The following is a 14,933-nucleotide window of genomic DNA, read 5'->3' as shown; positions in this document are numbered from 1 at the left end:
GACTCTTTACCAAATGCTATTTGTAGATTCAACATGATCCCAATTGAAATTTCTCCCACTCTTCACAGAAGTAGAAAGCAAAAGTTACTCTAAAATTCATCTCAAAGCACAAAATATTCTGTATATATCCAAAACCACAACAGGAGCAGCAGCAGCAGCAACGACAACAAGAACAAGTGGGCAAAATGGAACAATCACGGAAGGATTATCAGTTCTTAAGAAATATATATATATATATATATATATATATATATATATATATATTACAAACACATAACATAGTAATAATGGAAGAGTTAAAGACCTAAACATGATCACATGCAACTTAAGCCACTTATTTGATGAATATGCCAAAAACAAATGGTTCTGGAAAACCAGACGTTCACATGCAGAGAAGTGAAATTAAACTCATATCCAGCATGTTTCAGAAAAACTAACTCCAAGGATCAAAGATCTAAATTTCAAACCTGGAGTACTGAAACTTCTAGAAAACATACCCTACATGACATAGGCATGGGAAAAAAAAACTTCTCAACCTTTGTTCTTTGTTTGCTATACATCTGACATAGGATTAATACATAGAATATGTAGAGAGCTCAGAACCAAAGAGTCAACGAGGAATCAAAAACCACAAACCGCACATTTGAAAAGTGGGCCTGTGAACTGAACAGAAAGTTGTCCAAAGAAGATTAAAAAATGGCTAAGAAATATTTCAGAAAGTGGTCAATGCCCTTAGTAATTAGGTAAATGAAATGCAAAACAATTTTGAGATTTTATCTTACCCTAGTAAGAAAGGCAAAGATCAACAAAAGCAAAGCAAATGCTGTAGAGAATTTGGGAGGAAAGGGGAACCCCAAATTCTATGGTTGATGGAATTGCAAACTGTACAGCCACTATAGAAATCAGTGTAGATGTTGTTCTTCCTATGGGGTTGCAATCCTCCTAGGCTCCTCCAGTCCTTCTGCCAGCTCCCCCACCAGGGTCCCTGAGCTCAGTCTGATGGTTGGCTCCAAGCATCTAAATCTGCATTGGTCAGTTGCTGGCTGAACTTCCCAAGGAGCAGCCACACCAGGTTCCCGCCAACGAGTGCCTCTTGGCAATGTAACAGTGTCTGGTTTGGTGTCTGCAGACAGAGTGAATCTCCAGGTGGGGTAGTTCTGGATGGCCCTTCCTTTCCGTTCCATTTTTTGTTCCTGTTCTTCCTTTAGACAGGAACATTTCTGGGTTAAAAACCTTGAGAAGGGTATGTGGCCCCATCCCTTGACCAGTGGCCATGCCTATGTATTAAGGTGGTCTCTACAGGTTCTACCTCCCCTTCTCTGCTAAAATCATCCCCTTGGGTCATGGGAGTCTCTTTCCCTGGCATCTGGGACCCTTCAGTAGCTATCTTCATTTACTCTTCCCCCCTGCTACATATTTTCATTCAATTTCCTGACCCTCTGTACCTCTCTCCTGTCTCCTCCAGTACCTGATAATGTCCCACTTATTTCCTCCCCTCTTCGCTCCCACAGGAAGAACAACATTAGCTGGCCAGACTACCCAGTTCTCCCAGGGGCTAGACCACAAACCAAGGAGTATACAGGGAGGGATTCATGGCTCCAGATACATAGGTAGCAGAGGATGGCCTTGTCTGACATTAATGAGAGGGGAGGCCCTTGGCCTTGCAGAGGTTTGATGCCCCAGCTTAGGAAGATGCTGGAGGGGTCGGTTGGGAGAGGATGGATGTTTAGGGGAGCACCCTCTTACAAGCAAAGGGGAGGGAGGAGTGGGAGGTTATGGGATGGGGTCTTGTGGAGAGGTAACTGGGAAATGGGATATCATTTGAGATATAAACGAATGGAATGATTAATAATAAAAAAAATCAGTTTAGAAATTTCTCAAAAGTAAATCTACCATATGACCTAACTTGACCTTCTTGGCCTATACCCAGAGGACTCAACACCTGATTTTGGAGATTTTTTTCCACCATGCTCATTGCTACTTCATTCAAAATAGCTAGGAAATGAAAACAGCCTACACATTCTTCAGCTGATAAATGGATAATGAAAATATCGTACATATATACTACAGGATGGTGTTTATCTGTAGAGAAAGACAAACTAAAAAACTACACAGGAAAATGGATGGAACTAACCCAGACCCAGAAAGGTGAACATTACATGCTATCTCTCATCAGAGGCTTATAGTTCCAAATTTTCAGATGTGAACACAAAGTGTGGAGAAACCTGGAAAGTAAAAGTGAACCCTTCTCAATGTAGGTGGCTTAAACAGCAACCAGGAGGAGAAAAGCTGCATATAAGTGAAATGACAAAGGAGATGGGAAAAGGGAGACTCCTTAGGGATGGCAGTATATGTAGTAGGTCAGAGGAGGGTAAAATAACAATAAAGGTGTCTTAAACACCCATAAGGATTCCTACTATTAACTAGTCATTTAAAAAGATCTTATAATACATGTAATTCTGTGTATAAATTTTTATAGTTTAAGCAAACCTTTCTTATGTGTGATGACAAAGCTCTCTCCACAAGCCAAATCCATTGAACAAAAACTCCAATACCAGACATGAAAGGTCTATGTTTTAATTGTTGGTAGGATCTGTCCAATATCTCAAAACATTACAGACTCTCGCCCTTGGTGGCCACTAAGAGGTGCAAGGAAAGTCCCTATTGCTGAAGACAGCATGGGCTTCAGAAATAGGGCCCTGAGGCTCTTGAGCTGGAACTGTCCTGAGTGAGTTGCAAGAAGGTGCCATGCAAGCTTCCAAAGGAAGAAAGCGAGTAGCAGTGCTGTCCGTCCATGATGCCTCTGAACCACTGCAGTGACCACTGTGGCAAGATAACTGTAAGGGGAGCAGTAGCAGCAAACATACCTTTGTGCTGATTAGGTCTAATTAATCCTAAGTCTTATGAACAGGATGGAAAAGCATGCCTGGTACTGGATACAGTGCCAACTATTCAGTGAGTGAAGTTATGGATCTTGGAGGAGAACCCACAATCACTATTTTCCTGAACCAGATTAATCTCTAACAATAAACTACAAATATTGGGTCTTACACTCACAGCTGAATGTACTCCCCATTCTTGCTCAAAGAAAATTCTCTTTGCAGCAGATGGAGACTCTTATGGAAAACTGTAACTAATCAAAATGCAGGTTGTGGAGCTCGATCTCAATAGATACGTGTACAAAACAACACCCACACTGAAGGCTCAAGGGACGTTGGCATTGATGAGGGGTGAAAGGCTATAAGAGCCAGAAAAATAGGAAGGTTACTGTGAGATTGTGTTTGCCAGTAATGTTAGAAATTACACCCATAAAGTCTTACTAACATGGCTGCCTAAATATGAGCTGAATTTAAAAAAAAATAGGTGAACCAGAGTAGACAGAGAAAGCACATGAGTCTTCAGTCCCATACAAAGAATTACAGGCAGCAGAGGAATGCTGAGAGAATAGCAAAATGACTTCCTTAGGAAAAAGCACATCAATTGCTTACTCAGCACCAAATGGTCATTCCTGAAAACATACATGTGAGTAACATTATACAGAATCAGCAGGATATATTTTAAGGATATGTGTGCATACACATGTATGAATGTAACAGAAATTACTAGCAAAAGATGCTATAAATTTGAAAAACAACAAGAAGGGGGTTTATGGGAAGTTGCAGAGAGAAGAAATGAAAGGGAAAAATCTGTATGATAATCTGAAAAATAAAATATAAAATAAACGTTTGGCATGATTAAAATATTCTCATGGTTCATTCTCATTCTTGCCCCATTTTAGAGTTGTGTGTTTAGTTTATAATGTTCATAGAAATCCCAAGAAGCTTAAGGTATTCTAGTATTTGGTAACGTATTGTGAAAACAAAAGCAGAATAAAAATTGGCAGAATTTAGATATATCATGCTGTACCCAGAGAAAGAGTTTAATTTTATATGAACAAATGTCTTTGGCCATAAAGAGACTTTTGGTGCACATTTGACAGTTGTGGCTATGTTGATTAAAGCATTTACAATAGTAATAAAATTGTACCCTCATGACATAAGGTAAGATAATTTCTTTCCATGTGTTATGCACACAAATGTCAGAAATGCTTTGTTTCCCTGAGGGACTGGCCAGAAGTATTTCTGATCTGGGTACTGTGTGACTTTCTGAACCATCTGAAGTCAAGCTTTGAGTGGCATGTGTGGGATGATGTCATACAGGTGAGGTAGGTACAAGATAGAAGGAGGCCTGTCATTGGATAGAAGAAAGGATGGGCGGGAGAAAAGTTTGAGGGAAGAGGAGGAGACTGGAACAGAAGGAGACTGTAGGAGACTGGGAGAGTAGCCACAGAGAGAACATGGAGGCTGACGTTAAGATTCCACTCTGTATATTTACAGGTTGTTATGGATGTTCTTAAGGGATGGATATGTACATGTCTTTGTGTGTTTAGATGGGCAATTATATCTTATCAATTGGCTCAGGGGTTATCGGGTTGTGTGTTCTTTCTTGTGGCGATCTGACTTTGGGAGAGTGTGTGGTGACAGAGACACTGGGGTGCCTCGAAGTTGGGTTGTGTGTTTCTGGCAAGATATCTACCAGATATCTTGGGGGCAGTGGGGTGCCGGATCTAGTGGGGGTAAAAGAAAGCCATTTCTATACTTTTACAATAGGATGTTGGCAGTGAATAAATAAAGTTAAATTAAATTAAAAAGAAAAACCCCTTAATAGTGTGCTGCCAAGATATATATTTTTTAAGTGAAGAGATACTTAAAGAAAATTAACATCAAGTTTCTCTCTTTGAAGTAGTTTAAATTAGGTGGCCTACGCAAACTCACAGAACCAATTCCAGATTCCATTCTGAAGAATCACAGGGCACTTTGATAAAGGAAGAAAAAGAGGACTTAGCTCATTGTCTGTCTGCCTCTTTTCCAGTCTACTACCCGATGACAGAATGGGACTGCAAATGATATGGTTTGCGTATTCGGCTTCCACTGTATGTGCACATCTCAGACCTTGTGCTGAGACTGACGAACTTCCAGAGCTACCTGTTTTTGCTTTCTGTTTAGCACTGTGGATTATAGAATACATTTGGGGAGCATCCCATAGGGCTACTTTCCCTAAATTGACTCCAGCTGATGGCATTGACAGTTTTTAGACCAATTTTGTGTGTTCAAGCTTTAATTTCACATTTATTTTGTAATCTTGATCCTACTAAACACACAAGTCAAATTACACCACTCATCAAAATCCTCACGTTTTCCTGTCATTGATCACAAGGCCAGGTCCCCAAAGTAGCCTCACAGGCTGGAGGAAGTGTTCTCACCCAGGAGCTTCTTCCTTCACTTTTCCTTCCCATTTTCAGATGCAGCCCCATCACTTTCCATTTTTTAGCTCTCCAAGGATGCTTGTCCATCACACCACAGAATATTAGCCTTTGCTGTACGCTGGCCCAATCGGATACTTTCCCTGATAACTTCCGTTTATTTTCTCTTCTCCTTTTAATTTTCCTTAAATATGCCTATGTCTCTGAAAACTTTGCTAGAAATACTGGGACCTCTATTCTCTATCATCCTAAGGCCCAGATCTGTTTAATATTTCACTGGTGTACTTATCATTAAATGAGCATGTATTTATTTGTGCACACATACATACGTGTGTGTGTGTGTGTGTGCGTGCGTGTGCGTGTTCTGAACAGATTAAGCTCCCTGTTACTGCCAGCAGTGTTTGTCACATGATAAAAATTAAGCATTTGTTCATAGTTATTTTTTCCTTAGATCAGACTACCACAGAAACAAAGGAAAAGACAGGTAATTTTGTACTCCAGATTATATCTGATTGGAAATCAACTTCATTCAAAGCAGTTCAAACCACAATATTATCATAGTTCAATAATTTGTGTATTTATTAGATTTTTGGTAAATCTCTTCAGTGAGAACACTGCTGACTGCTAAATAAGCTATACATCCTATCCTCAAAAATTAAGCAGATAATAAAAGTCCTACTCCTTTAGTGAGCCATAAAATTTGAAACACACACTTCAAAAATATGTAAATCAAGTAGCCAGGAGAATATAGGACGATAAACTAAGATTTATTAAGCCCAAAGAAGGCAGAATCATGAAGAGATTAAGACATTTTCCTGGGGAAATTTATTGAATATTACATTCCCCGGGGATTTTTCTTCGAAAATACATTCAAACACCTAGAATGATATTTCTTTGCACAATTAGATACTTCAGAAGTCTAAGAAAATACAAGGTGGCATAGAAATCGGACCCGTGTAAGGAACTATTTTATATATATTTACATATACTTTGTTGAGGCTGAATGATAGCAACCATTTTTAAATGGAACAATGGCTTCAACATTAAATGGCCAAGGGAGAGTGCATGCAGCATGACAATGTGGGGAGACAGCCACTGAGCTTGCACTGGGGATCCTGAGTAACTCTGTGAGGATACCCCCCCCACTCCTCAAGACACACATTCCTGCTCAGCTTGTACTTCTTTTCTGCATTGACAACTGGAAACCAATAGGTCCAAGTATTCTATTACAGCTACTTCCAACTCCAACTTTCTTTCTTGGTTCCCCACAACCAACACTTCTCGCTTGTGTTTTTGCCACACCTCCTCAGGTCTTTCCACTGCGTCTTCCACCCATCTCTTGCACTGCTGTCATCTACCCCGTTCTTTACACGCTTAAAGCCTGTCATCCAGTGCACAATTCCAACTACACAGTTTAGCCAAAAATGTCATTCAAATTTTCAACTTTTCCCCAGTTATATCTACTTCATTCAATTTACCTACACCACAGACTTCACAAAAAACCTATTAGAATTTTGCATTTTAGTTTGTATTCATGTCTCCTAAGCATATAAATGTAATGAAGCAAATCTAAATTAGTAAGGTTGTTATTCTCTTTTCCTACTTCCTTCCTTCCTTCCTTTCTTCCTTCCTTCCTTCCTTTCTTCCTTCCTTCCTTCCTTCCTTTCTTCCTTCCTTTCTTCCTTTCTTCCTGCCTTCCTTCCTTTCTTCCTGCCTTCCTTCCTTTCTTCCTGCCTTCCTTCCTTTCTTCCTGCCTTCCTTCCTTTCTTCCTGCCTTCCTTCCTTTCTTCCTGCCTTCCTTCCTTTCTTCCTGCCTTCCTTCCTTTCTTCCTCCCTTCCTTCCTTCCTTCCTTTCTTCTTTTCTTACTTCTTTTTCTTCTTTTTCATTTTCTTTTATTTTCTTTCTTTTTAGTCTTTATTTCCTTCCTTTCTTTCTTCCTTCCTTCCTTTCTTTCTTTTTTTTTTTTTTTTTTTGAGATAGGGTTTGACAATGGAGCACAGGTTGGCCTGGAACTCATAATGTAGCCTCTGCCTTGTGAGTACTGGGATTAAATGCCTGAGCTAATCAAAATTTATATGCGTGTCATTTTTTAAGTGATTTTATTTATTTACATTTCAAATGTTATGCCCCTTCCTATTTCCTCCTTTGTAAAACCCACTATCCCATCTCCTTTCTCCCTAATTCTATGAGGGTGCTTCTCCACCCACCTACCCACCTCCTTCTGCCTCACCACCCTAGCATTCTCCTACGCTGGGTATCAAGCCTTCAAAGGCCCAAGAGCCATCCCTCTCATTGATTCGAGACAAGGCCATCCTCGGCACATATGCAGCTGGAGCCATGGGTGGCTCCATGTGTATTCTTTGTCCTTGGGAGCTCTGGATGGTCTGGTTGGCTGATATCGTTGTTCTTCCTATGAGGTTGCAAACCCCTTCAGCTCCTTCAGACCTTCCCCTAGTTTCTCCACTGGGGTCCCACACTAAGTCCAGTGGTTGGCTGCAAGATTCTTCATCTGTATTGGTCAGGCTCTGGTAGGGCGTCTCCTGACAGCTGTATCAGGCTCCTGTTAGCAAGCATTTCTTGGCATCAGCAAAAGTGTCTGGGTTTGGTGGCTGCATATCACATACTATTTTCCCAGAATTAGAAGATATGAAAAACAGAATAAGATTCAATCAAGTTGAAAAGTCCTCAAAATACCTAAAATTTGGTCAAATTATACAAATATAAGGGAAATTACAAATTTATGTAATTGGATCAGACACTCATGTCACATGATTCTTTCCAATTATAATTAAGTTAAAGATTAATTTTAGACATCAATATATATATATAATCCTAGGCAGGTCTTTTCAATATCTCAAATTGCGTAGGATTAGAATTTCTTACTTACTGTATCAATGAATGAGCTTCTTTCAGTCTTTCAGATTTTATGAATTAATAATGTTCAATATTTTGAATTTATAATGTCAGTAGTACTCAGTTGAGCAATTAGTTTTGTTAAACAATTTAACATGGAAATTTCACTAATTTTATGTTTAATATGGTTTTTGTTAACTACTAAATCTTACATTATTCACTAATTATACTTATCTGTAATAAATATTTAAATATCTTGTTAATAAGTAAAAGAGGAAATAGTTTAAAGCTACATAATAGTTTGATATATAATTAAAGTTTGCTTATACAAAAGTATTTAAGTTGTTCAAATAAGTTGAAAATCATCAAGAGATTTAAAAACCGTCATTGAGGTGCTGGAGAATGAAAATAGTTGGGAGAAATGAGGCAGAGGGTTTATAACGTTGAAAGATCAATAAGGAAATAGAGTTTTAATTAGTAATTTTAATAAGCTGCTCCTTAATTTTCAAAGCCAATAAAGCTTCTACTCTACATTTAAATACTTTTAAATATGTGAAGTGTCATGAGAAAACCATCTTGACATTCCTGTGAAAAGTAACTCATTTTTGATATAGAGTGTGATTTCTTTTTCATATGTAAAAAATACCCTTTCCTCATGCAAAATGCTTTTTACCCTTGAAGCATATGAGATGTTTATAATATGTTATATATTTTCATTGAATGTTCATAAATAAGGTGGAATGGAATTAATTATATTCCTCTTGTTGAATTGATTTTCTGAATTATTTGATGGTCTGCCTTCCATTAAATTCTTGCTGTTTACTGTATGTGTCACCATTTCTTATGTCCACCAGGAGTGATGTTCTCTAGGGCTAACAGCTATTCTGGCATTCTACTCTTAAGAGCTTAATCTTTTGTTCCAATAAGTGTCATGCTTTCAGTCCTTTCAACCTTTGACCTCGGGGTCTAGATTTCTCATACCCATCAAATACTTCTGTTTAGACAGCATCCAGTGGCACAGATTTTTTTTCAAAAGTTAAAATTATTCCATGAAAACCAACCTGTTCTATAGTTTTCTTGTCTTTCCTTTCAAGAATCTACTATTGCAACTTGAATTGATTATTGACATGTCCTTCTTTGAATTTATTTCCTCCCATCAGCAGTGTGTGTCTATGTTGACCTACGCTGCCTATGTCTTTTTAATTTCCATTCTGATCATCCTGTGTCTCCCTTTTTTGGCTTCTGGTGGTATCATTCCCATCCTTACCATCTCCCATATTTGGCAGTGGCTAGGATTGTTTCTCCCTATAATTTGTCTCCCATGGAACTGAGTAAAAGTACAGTGATCTGTCACCCTAACATAGATAGTGTCTCCACATGAACACAGTCAGTCACAAATTTAAATTCCCTGCTCTAGTATTCTAGAAATTTTATAATATTATTGCCTACTAGTTGCTACTAAAGGACATCTAAATCCATTGTTGAAAAACTTCTTGTAAAAGGCTAGGTAGTAAATATTTCAGGGTTTGTGGTTCATATGGGTCACTATATATCTCTGCCTTATACTTCACCAGCAAAGCACGAAGTTCCCATAGGCAATAAGTAAACATACCTGAGCAGCTGTTCCAAAATTCTCACTGATGCCGAAGAAGGACTAGGATTTGTCAGGAGGACCATATGCTGCCCATAGATGTGCCTAATCCAGTCATATTTATCTGATCATTTTCCACAGATGTAAACACATTTTCACCTCCTCACCCTACATATCTCAAGGGCCCCACTCTTGAAAGTGCCCTGTATGACTTTATCATGAATGTGAGCCTTGCTCAGCTCTTCATTCCGATTTTAATAATGGCTTGCTTTCCTTTGAAAGTTCAATACCTGATCCTTCTGCTCATTTATTCATTCATTAAATGCTTTATAGAGGCTCTCTAGCCAGACAGTATGACAGGCCCTAATGACAAAGAAGATAAGCAGAAAGCTTAGTGTGACAAGTGTTGCATGAATGAGGATGAAATGGGGACAGACTCAGGGCCTGGGTTGAAGAAGAATTCCGATTAAGACATAATAAAAATATATATTTGACTAATATGTTTAATTCATGTCTCAATTTAGAGACCAATGGTGAGGAATAGCCATAGCATAACTATATTTTAGGCTATAAGTATAGTTAAACTTTTTATTGAAAATGACTTACAAGAGCTTGAAATACTTACCATACCACAAAGCTACTAAAAAACCATAGAGCTGACAGCTTTAAAGTCAAATTGCAAATAACTTGTGATTTTCTTTTGTTTTCTTTTTACTAAAAAATTAAATTGAAGTATGTGTAAGATCTTGAAAGCCTACTTAAAAATATAATGAAAAGAAAGGAACCATAAAGTACACTATTGTTAATCTTTTAAAATCTGCAACTATAAGCACGCCTCTGCCTGTATGACTCTTTAGTATTATTTATAATACTTTAGTAGTATTAATTTAAAGCCAAATTACTAGACACATACTTTCGAATATGACTGATATATGAATGATGAAAATATTAGATTAAAGCAAAACAAATCAAAGGGTTTTGGTAAGCACAAGAAAGTAAGAAGGCTTAGCTAGTCCACAGTTAGTATAGAGAATTAGGTCAATGGTGGAGTTCTACTGTTTGATGTTATGTCATATGTCCACTGTAAGTGGACAGAGATGAGACGTGACTAGGACATCTTTTAATTGCATTTTCTTAGTACAGTTTCTTATGAGAATGTGTTGATGTCAGGGAAGCAGAATTTATTAAACAAATGTTTAAGTTAAGGATATTATTACAAGGTATAATTAAAAATGGAAGCATGAAACTAAAAATTTTGTTCTGAAACTTTATTTTTTGCTTAGCAATGAAGTTTATATATTAAGTAATGGTGTCATAGAATTTTTTTTATTGTCTTAAACAGAAAAAAGGGAAAGTTTCAGGTTATAAAATCCCTCTGCCTCAAATTTGAAGAGGATAATAATAAAAACTTTATTTCTAATACCTTTTTCCTTAAAACATATTTCTTTTACTTATGTCCATGTATGTATCTTTGTAGTTATGTGGGTGTAACCACAGGTACTTGCAGAAGCCAGGCAAGGGTACTAGGTCTCTTGAGCCCGGAGTTGCAGGCAATTTGTCAGCTAGCGAGTGCAGGTAATGCTAGGATCAGAAATAAATTTCTCTGGGAGCACAGTAACTATATTTAGACCACCACACTTCCTTGACAAAATACACTTATAACTCCAAATTGACAGGACAAGAGATTGGCCTGTCACAGTTGAGATGCCAAAGATCAAAAGTAAAGAAACAATACTAAAAGGATCATCTTATATACAAAGTTATGAATATCAGAATAAACCCTTACCAGCCACAAGGGTATGAAAGCATGGAATGAAATATTTCAAGTTCTGAAATTGAATAATTGTATAGCAAGGATGCAAAGTTATCCCTCAAAATAGCTTTTTTGAATCACTGATTTAAAATATGAATGCATAAAATATAAAGACATTTTATCTGCATAAATTATGTTACAGGTGTATGATCAATATGTAAAGATCAACTATAACTTTATCTATATCAGTTATCTAATAATGGACATTAAAAAATTCATAAAACAACATCATTTATAATTTCATTCAAAGAAATAATTAGAAACATATTCAAAAGAGTAAAAATTTTGCTTTGAAACTTCAAAACATTGAAATTCCTGAGCAGACAATTGTTCTTGCTGCCAAGGGTGATGACCTGACTTCAATCCTTACTTCCCAACATAGAGAAAGACTAGAAGTTGCCCTCTACACACATACAAACATGCACACATGCACACATGCACACATGCACACACACACAGGCACACACACACATGCATGCAGACTTGCTGGCACATTCTCACACAAATAAATTTAAGGAACTTAAATTTTAGAAAGAAAAGATTGTCAAGAGAAATGGCAAAAGTCCTAAATGAAAAGACACATTCACTGTTTAGAGCATTTAGTCCCATTCAGGTCATGAAATTCCTGAAATTGTTCTACAGATTCAACATGTCGCTTATCAAAAACCTAGGTTGTGTCAAAATTAACCAGCTAGTGCAAATGCTAGTGCAGCATTTGCAGCAAATGTTTCCCGATAGTAGGAATTCCACAGGGAATAACAGCGTAGGTTACTCTTCTATGTGTTATCATATAGACACTAACACACAAAGTTCAGAGACCTAAGTGTGAAAACTAGGTTGCAAGAATTATACATAAACCTTTAAGTGCAAATTCATTGTGTTTTTGATCTTTAGCTTTATCGACATATCCAGATATGTCTGAAACTAAATACAATAACAATTTGATCAAAACTCACAATTTTGTTTTATAAATCAAGAAGTAAGAAGGCTCCTTGCACATTGTAGGACGCCGGACGAGAAGCAGCCTAAAATCCATCTGGCTCTGCAGCTCCTCAGTCCTGGGTGACTCCCTCTCTCCCTAACTGTCCTCCTAAGTGTCACATATGCAGGAGCTCTAAGAGCTGAGCTGTAGATATGATATGATATATATATATGTGTGTATATATATATATATGTATATATATATATATCTGAAGGCGCATAGTTTATGCTTCTATATAAATGGAATCGCACTAATTGGAACATGGCATGAGCTGGGGAGGAGGAGGAACTTTTCCCTCAAGTAAAGGATTTTTCTTCAAGCTCAAATCACAAATTTAATGACAGGGAGAATTTACCCTTCAGCTCTGCAGGTCAGAAAGTTAGATATTCCATATTATATTTCATATTCATAGAAAAAGCAGAAGTATGATAGATTTATTTTAGAATAAAATGTAAGGAGAAATTATTTTTCTTATGTAAAATGAACATAATTTTTATTCTTTTATCTCTTTGTGACATAAAGTGACTGTTTTAGGCGAGACTGAAACTAATGATTCTTCTGCTTCACTTCCTGAGTACTGGGATTCTAAGAATGTGCCACTAGGCTTCAAAATATTCTTGGAACCACTTTGCCAAGACAAGGTATTTTTTATGTAGAAATAGGTAAAAACAGAAATGGAGTCTGCCTTCTTTCTGATTAAAGGTGGGAAAAGACAGTAACTAAAACTGAAAGATATTCTGCCACAGTTCACAGCCACTGTTTAAAGATTTCAACAATAGGAAGATCCTAAGGAGCTACTATGCAAATGAAGGTGACTTCCGAGGATGCGAGGGTTTTCTGAAATGGCTGTGACCTAAGGCATTGTGTACTTTTAATGTAGAGAGCAAAGAACCAAAGAACCCTTGGGCAGGTTTGTTCTACCTTTTGCTTAAAAAGGGATCCTTATAAAAGGCACAAATATGAACTAAGGCTATGCAGTGTGTAGCAAGGACCTTTCACTAATGAATAAAGATTTCAGGGGACCAATCCCTGGGAGAGGAGTAGGCAGGACTTCCAGGTCGGATTTGGGCTAGAGGGGAGGAGAAAATAGGCAAGGCTTCTTTGGAAAGAGAGAGAGAGCTTCGGGTGGAAGATGTAAAGAACTAGAGCACCTTTCCACCCCATACCCCACCCCCACCCCGTTGATGGCTGATCTTGGAGGATCTGTCACCAGAGAATTTAATTTAGTATGGCTTACTAATTAGGATTTTAGTAGTTACGCCTAGCAGTTAAGTTACCTGTTGATTCTAAACTAAGTTTGTGTGGTGTTTTCCTTCGAGCAATGACTCAACTGAGTTCCAGAGAAAACTATGGTGGCAAGGCACCCCAACCAGCCACAGAATTTGAATGTGCGTGGCTGGCGTCGCTGGCATAACAGCGACCCGCCATGGGAGCATAGCAAGTCAGATGGAGAGATTTTGGGAGTTCCCGGTCAGAGGGTCAGAGAGTCTGTTGAGAGAACAGCCCACCAGTGCCATGTGGCCCGTGTAACCTGAAGGTGCCCAGAGTAATGTGGGATGGTGCTGCCTTATTTATATAAATTAACACAACACAGTGTGAACCTGGCTAAGGTTCGATTACAAAAAAAAAAAAAAAAAGGTTGTGGGTGAGGAAAAATTGCTTCCTTGTTCTGACCTCCTGGATGATGTTTGTACCACTGAATAGATTCCACAGTGGTCTTCCCACTCCACCATGGCTTACCTGGATTACCAATTAGCCAGAATGAGGTAATTTTATTTTATTTTATATTTCAGCTAAGGCAAACAAAAGCACTCCTCTTTGATAATATCTGAATCCCGTTGCACTTTTATGGAAATTCTAATTTCCTGCCCAGGTTCTCAAGCCTCATCTTCAGGCTTCCAAGAGACTCTTCAGTGGTATTTTTACTGGAACACTGTAGCACTGAAGTACAATGATTAGTGACATAGAAGAAACTCAAACCAATAGAATTGTTCTAATAAAGGATTTACTCATAGAATAACCTGTAGGACATTAAGTCACATAAAATTGGATTTAGCTATGGGAGAGCTGCCTCCAAAATACTCCAAGGATAAATAGAATGCTAACCAGGCCTGTTAAAATCAAGTGAAATTTAGGATCTAAAATTCTAATGTTTGTTCACCAAGATTGACCTACAGTTAGGCTAAGTTCTCATAACAAAAGGAGACAACCCTGACTTACATCCAAGTCACTATTAGGTCTCTCTCCTTAGCAAAGAACAACCTCTTACCTGCTACTCTAAGAGGCAGCAGATGAGCTCAATGAATAAAGTCTGCCATTACGCCCCCTGTGCTCTTATCAGGAAAAACATTCTTTTTCCAGGTACACAAGATGACCCCATGTAACTATTCA

General features: G+C 37.9%; 1 protein-coding gene across 3 annotated transcripts in view; it reads right to left on the bottom strand.

Moving 5' to 3' along the window:
* The window catches only part of Grid2 (glutamate ionotropic receptor delta type subunit 2), a 1,477,190-nt gene that overhangs the window by 568,948 nt on the left and 893,309 nt on the right, over positions 1–14,933 (bottom strand). The gene's annotated exons all lie outside the window — the stretch shown is intronic.

The sequence above is a fragment of the Rattus norvegicus genome, chromosome 4 (assembly GCF_036323735.1).
Source record: "Rattus norvegicus strain BN/NHsdMcwi chromosome 4, GRCr8, whole genome shotgun sequence".
Classification (NCBI taxonomy): Eukaryota; Metazoa; Chordata; class Mammalia; order Rodentia; family Muridae; genus Rattus; species Rattus norvegicus.
Note: the sequence above shows the minus strand (reverse complement) of the source record. Positions and strands in the feature narration are given on the sequence as shown.